General features: G+C 44.7%; 1 long non-coding RNA gene across 1 annotated transcript in view; it reads right to left on the bottom strand.

Annotated features, from left to right (window-relative positions):
• Window positions 1-1,811: 1,811 nt before the first annotated feature.
• LOC143818492 (uncharacterized) overlaps window positions 1,812-6,000 on the bottom strand; it is a 175,865-nt gene continuing 171,676 nt past the window's right edge. Inside the window, exon 3 of the long non-coding RNA XR_013224572.1 lies at window positions 1,812-1,921. This is a non-coding gene — a long non-coding RNA (uncharacterized LOC143818492). The remainder of the gene's footprint in view (window positions 1,922-6,000) is intronic.

Genomic DNA, 6,000 nt, shown 5'->3' with positions numbered 1-6,000 from the left:
CAGCAACAGAGCTGGGCTTTTAAATCGTGTCTTTCTCCTCCTCCTGCCCTATGTCATTTGAATACAAAGTCTGACTGACCATTTCGCCCAATCAACTCGAAGAACTTGTTCTTTTGAAATGTGTTCCTTAACCCCTGAGTTTAGGGGACTAAGAGGATATAGTGATAGAGGAACAATTTACAGAATTGAAAGTCTGCTATGTAAAAGATTAGGTACTTTTGCTGTAGAGGAGGATAACGGTACATAGCACTGCCTCAAACTGACTGTGTTGCTGTCAGAGGTAACATTATTCTGCTGTGACTGATATGAGTAATGTGCCATATATTACATTAAGCTCTGCCCTTGATCCATTTGTTAATTGATGCAAGCGGAAGTAATGGGACCCCATTGATAATATTTGGTTTCATTATGTGTCAGTTTTTGCAATGGAAAAAAAAAAGTTCTACATGCTGCGCTTTTTCTTCTGCTCAGAAAACTGACACATAAAGGATTCCAGACGGCCCCTATAATAATTAATCGACTCCCTCTGTTTCCATTTGCATGTATTTTGTTTGTATTCCTAAAAGCAGAACTGATAAGCAGATCTCCCACATGAACATGTGAACATAGCCTGAGCGGTATATGTTGCACGTGTCCGAAATGTGAGACGTGTGCAGCATGAGACTAATTTGTAAGCCATTGTTCACATTTAGTTTCTGCAGTGCATTTGGAAGTTCCATCTCAATCTTCATAAAAACAGTATTCAGAAGAACCTCTAACTGAAATTTTTTTTAATATTATTTAATTTTAAAGTGTCCATCTTTTTCAGACTGGTACAAACACATAGCCTCTTTCTGTTGTCCCCATCCCTGCCTATGGCAAGCGGCGGTGGGGGGGAGGGAGGACCCAGTCCCTTTGGCTGACTAAAGTCCAGAAATTCCCGATGGATGATCTGACAACAAGAACACAAAAGTTTGAAAGTATTAGAGAACAAAATGCTGAGATTTAATTGCCCAAAACTCATAGCAGTTTTGCAACATAAGGACTACTGTTCATTAATTAATGCTGGAGTGTGAATATCAGATAAGTTCTGTTCATGTGTGTATGTATTCCAGTATAAAGTCATTGTTGGAGAGCTGAGCTCCAGCACGCTGTGAATGGAATCTGGAGAATGAGTTTCCAAGACTTTTATCTAAAGAACTTGGATCTTGAAACCAGAGAGCTCATAAGGCCTGTTTGCTCTGCAGTGGGAGAGAGTGTTTACTTTTTCATGCAGTTGGCACTTGTGGATACTATGGTTCACGCATTTTCTTTTTTTTGTTAGAAAATAAAGAATATGTCTGTTGCTCAATATTTTATAGTCCATGTTGGGCCAATTTATAATGATATAACAACAACAAAGCACATACTGTGGAAGTTTCTAATATTCGAAACGAAGCGTAGTCTATAGGAATCGATAAAATTGTGATCCAAAAGGAAAAAAATATTAAATTCCCTCTTGGATCAGTCATGGGTTACATCCCTTATCACCTCTTCTTTTCATACCGTATAAAACATTTCTTAATTACTAAAGTCAGTTCATTTAAGAATTTGTTACTATATGTAAAAAACTGTAAATGAAATAATTTGACTCAACAAAATTATAGGCAATTATAACCTATCAATGGGATTTTTTGTCACTCAACAAAAGGTAAAAAAGTGTTCCTAATTGGCCTCTGTCAGGGTTGTATATGTCGGCATACAATCCCTATAAAGGCTTTATAGGAAAGTAAAGAAGACTCAGTTTTCCTACAGGGACAACCAAAGCAAAAAGTTGTATACCTTATAAGCAACGTATGCTACCGTTTGTTCATACAGTGGTTTTGATTGGAATCCTCCATCAAAGGTATGTCTCAGGAGCACATTGAATATTTCCAACAAAAGGCTTGAACGACATGTGCACCTGAAAATAGCAAATATAAGCCATCAACCAGTCATTGTGAATTGAAAAATTTTGACATGTGCATAGGGAAGTACAGTCTCTTATTGGTATAATAAATATAGTATAACACCAAGGTATTTAGCTTGCATTTCATTGTAGTTAGATTATAAATTCTCTAAAAATAGGCAGATGCTGGCATGCCTAATACTTATGCATACTTATTATCCATAATTCTGAGAAATAAGGGGTCACAATGCTGATTAGGACTTGCAGACACTTTACTGCCTTTCCCTGCACATCTACTGTCACTGGTGACTGTGGGATAGCAGATGTGCACCTATACTGACCCTCAGACTAGGGGTCCCTAGCTATCCCCTTCCCCTAGGATTATGGAATGCCCGCCAGGGTCGTGGGGTACTCGGTACCAGGTCTGGTACTTAAAGGGATGTGTCACAGCGGCGGCGACCCGGTCACTGGCCCTGGGCGCCCATGTAAAAGGGATGGGCTTCAAAGGGGTTTTGTGAATAAAGTTTGTTCGTGACGCTACCTGTGGTATTCGGTCAGTGGGGACTGACGCTGCTTAAAGGGGTCCTCTGGGGTGATGTTATGGCAGCTAAGATGGTATAACTTCCCACAGGTGAAGTTGGGTCCCCAGGGCACCCGGTGTATAGATGAAGATGGTGAATGGTGCGGTAGAAACAGAGGACACAGGTTTGCAGTCTCTTTACCTGGTTTACTGAAGACTTCAGGCAGCCACAGTCCAGGGCAACAGATCACAGGTACAGGCAGGGTCCGGATGGCTTGGAAGTGAGTTCAGAGTCCCCTTTACCAGGTGGAGTTAAAAGCCTTCCTACTAGCGCTGCCGTGTAGTCCCTTGCTGCCTGTGGCTTCTGTCAAGGTCCTCACTGTTCTCTCAGTCCTCCTTAAAGGTGGGACACAAACCCGTATGACAGATGGCTCGAGCCTTTTTACAGGGTCTCTCTCACGACCCGGGCTCTATGCGCCACTGTGTCTTCAGGTGTTAAGGCGGACAGGTGACGTGTAGTCCAGCTGTCCTGCCGGTTTCTGCTGTGAATTTCAGACTCCCTCACAACCTCAGTCTTCCGGCTACCGGTGTCTGCGCTCTGCAGGGAGGTATGTTATGATCCTTAGTTGTTGAAGATCACAAATTACTCCAGCTAAGTAACAAACATAGGACAAGCTCTAGGGAGGTGGCAAACTGGACTGACCGCAAATCTGAACCTATCCAAACACACTAGAAGTAGCCGGTGAACGTACCTAAAATCTTAGACGTCTCGAGCCAGCCTGAGGAACTAACTACCCCTAGAGAGAAAGACCTCACTTGCCTCCAGAGAAATAATCCCCAAAGATATAGAAGCCCCCAACAAATAATAACGGTGAGGTAAGAGGAAGGCACATACACAGGGGTGAAAGCAGATTCAGCAAATGAGGCCCACTAATACTAGATAGCAGAAAATAGAAAAGGGGTCTGTGCGGTCAGTAAAAAACCCTTACAAAATATCCACACTGAGATTTCCAGAATCCCCGCACCAACTAACGGTGTGGGGGGAGAAACTCAGTCCCCTAGAGCAACCAGCAATCAAGGAAATCACATTTTAGCAAGCTGGACAAGAAACATGATGAATGCTGATAATCAAAAAATGAACAAACAAAAACTTAGCTTGTCTTGGAGAGACTGGGAGCAAGGTAGTCACAAGGAATCTGAAGAGCACTGAATACATTGATAGCAGGCAAGGAACTGAGTATCCAGGTGAGCTAAATAGGAAACCAGCCTAGGATAACGAACCAGCTGATGCTGCCAACCTGCAGAAAGACAACACTACACAGTACCGCTTGTGACCACTAGAGGGAGCCCAAAAATAGAGTTCACAACAGTACCCCCCCCTTGAGGAGGGGTCACCAAACCCTCATCAAGACCCCCAGGGCGATCAGGATGAGCCGCGTGGAAGGCACGAACCAAATCGGCCGCATGAACATCAGAGGCGACAACCCAGGAATTATCTTCCTGACCATAGCCCTTCCACTTAACCAAATACTGAAGCCTCCGTCTAGAGATACGAGAATCCAAAATCTTCACCACGTACTCCAATTCGCCCTCGACCAGCACCGGAGCAGGAGGCTCAACAGAAGGAACCACAGGTACCACATACCTCCGCAACAAAGACCTATGGAATACATTATGAATGGCAAACGATGCTGGGAGATCCAAACGAAAAGACACCGGGTTAAGGATTTCCAAGATCTTATAAGGACCGATGAAGCGAGGCTTTAATTTAGGAGAGGAGACCTTCATAGGAACATACCGAGAAGACAGCCACACCAAATCCCCAACACGAAGTCGGGGACCCACACTGCGGTGGCAGTTGGCAAAGCGCTGAGCCTTCTCCTGTGACAACCTCAAATTGTCCACCACATGGTTCCAAATCTGCTGCAACCTATCCACCACAGAATCCACCCCAGGACAGTCAGAAGGCTCAACCTGACCCGAGGAAAAACGAGGATGGAAATCAGAATTGCAGAAAAAAGGCGAAACCAAAGTAGCAGAACTAGCCCGATTATTAAGGGCAAACTCGGCCAATGGCAAAAAAGTCACCCAATCATCCTGATCAGCAGAAACAAAACATCTCAAATAAGTTTCCAACGTCTGATTAGTTCGCTCGGTTTGGCCATTAGTCTGAGGATGGAAGGCCGACGAAAAAGACAAATCAATGCCCATCTTAGCACAAAAAGTCCGCCAAAACCTGGACACAAACTGGTATCCTCTATCAGACACAATATTTTCAGGAATACCGTGCAAGCGAACCACATTCTGAAAAAATAGAGGAACCAAATCGGAGGAAGAAGGCAACTTAGGCAAGGGCACCAAATGGACCATCTTGGAAAAACGATCACACACCACCCAGATAACAGACATTTTCTGAGATACTGGAAGATCCGAAATAAAATCCATGGAAATGTGCGTCCAAGGCCTCTTCGGAACAGGCAGAGGCAAAAGCAAACCGCTGGCACGAGAACAGCAAGGCTTAGCCCGAGCACAAATCCCACAAGACTGCACAAAGGAACGCACATCCCGCGACAAGGAAGGCCACCAGAAGGACCTAGCCACCAAATCTCTGGTACCAAAAATCCCAGGATGACCCGCCAACACCGAAGAATGGACCTCGGAAATAACTCTGCTGGTCCATCTATCCGGGACAAACAGTCTCTCTGGTGGACAACGGTCAGGTCTATCCGCCTGAAATTTCTGCAGCACTCGTCGCAAATCTGGGGAAATGGCAGACAAAATCACTCCCTCTCTGAGAATACCAGCCGGCTCAGAAACTCCCGGAGAGTCAGGCACAAAACTCCTAGAAAGTGCATCAGCTTTCACGTTCTTCAAACCAGGCAGGTATGAGACCACGAAGTTGAAACGGGAGAAAAACAACGACCAACGAGCCTGTCTAGGATTCAGGCGCTTGGCAGATTCAAGATAAATCAGATTTTTTTGATCAGTCAAGACCACCACACGATGTTTAGCTCCTTCGAGCCAATGTCGCCACTTCTCAAATGCCCACTTCATAGCCAACAACTCCCGATTACCAACATCATAATTCCGCTCGGCAGGCGAAAACTTTCTTGAAAAGAAAGCACATGGCTTCATCACAGAGCCATCAGAGCTTCTCTGCGACAAAACAGCCCCTGCTCCAATCTCAGAAGCATCAACCTCGACCTGGAAGGGGAGAGAGACATCTGGCTGACATAAGACTGGAGCTGAAGAAAACCGGTGCTTCAGCTCCCGAAAGGCCTCCACGGCCGCAGGAGACCAATTAGTCACATCAGAACCCTTCTTGGTCAAATCCGTCAAGGGTTTAACCACGCTAGAAAAATTAGCGATGAAACGACGGTAAAAATTAGCAAAACCCAAGAACTTCTGAAGACTCTTAACAGACGTGGGCTGAGTCCAGTCATGAATAGCCTGGACCTTGACTGGGTCCATCTCCACAGTAGAAGGAGAAAAAATAAAACCCAAAAAGGAGACCTTCTGTACTCCGAAGAGACATTTTGAGCCCTTCACAAATAAAGCATTAGCACGCAAGACC

This window comes from Ranitomeya variabilis, chromosome 3, assembly GCF_051348905.1.
Source record: "Ranitomeya variabilis isolate aRanVar5 chromosome 3, aRanVar5.hap1, whole genome shotgun sequence".
Lineage (NCBI taxonomy): Eukaryota > Metazoa > Chordata > Amphibia > Anura > Dendrobatidae > Ranitomeya > Ranitomeya variabilis.
This window is presented reverse-complemented; position numbering and strand designations above follow the sequence as displayed.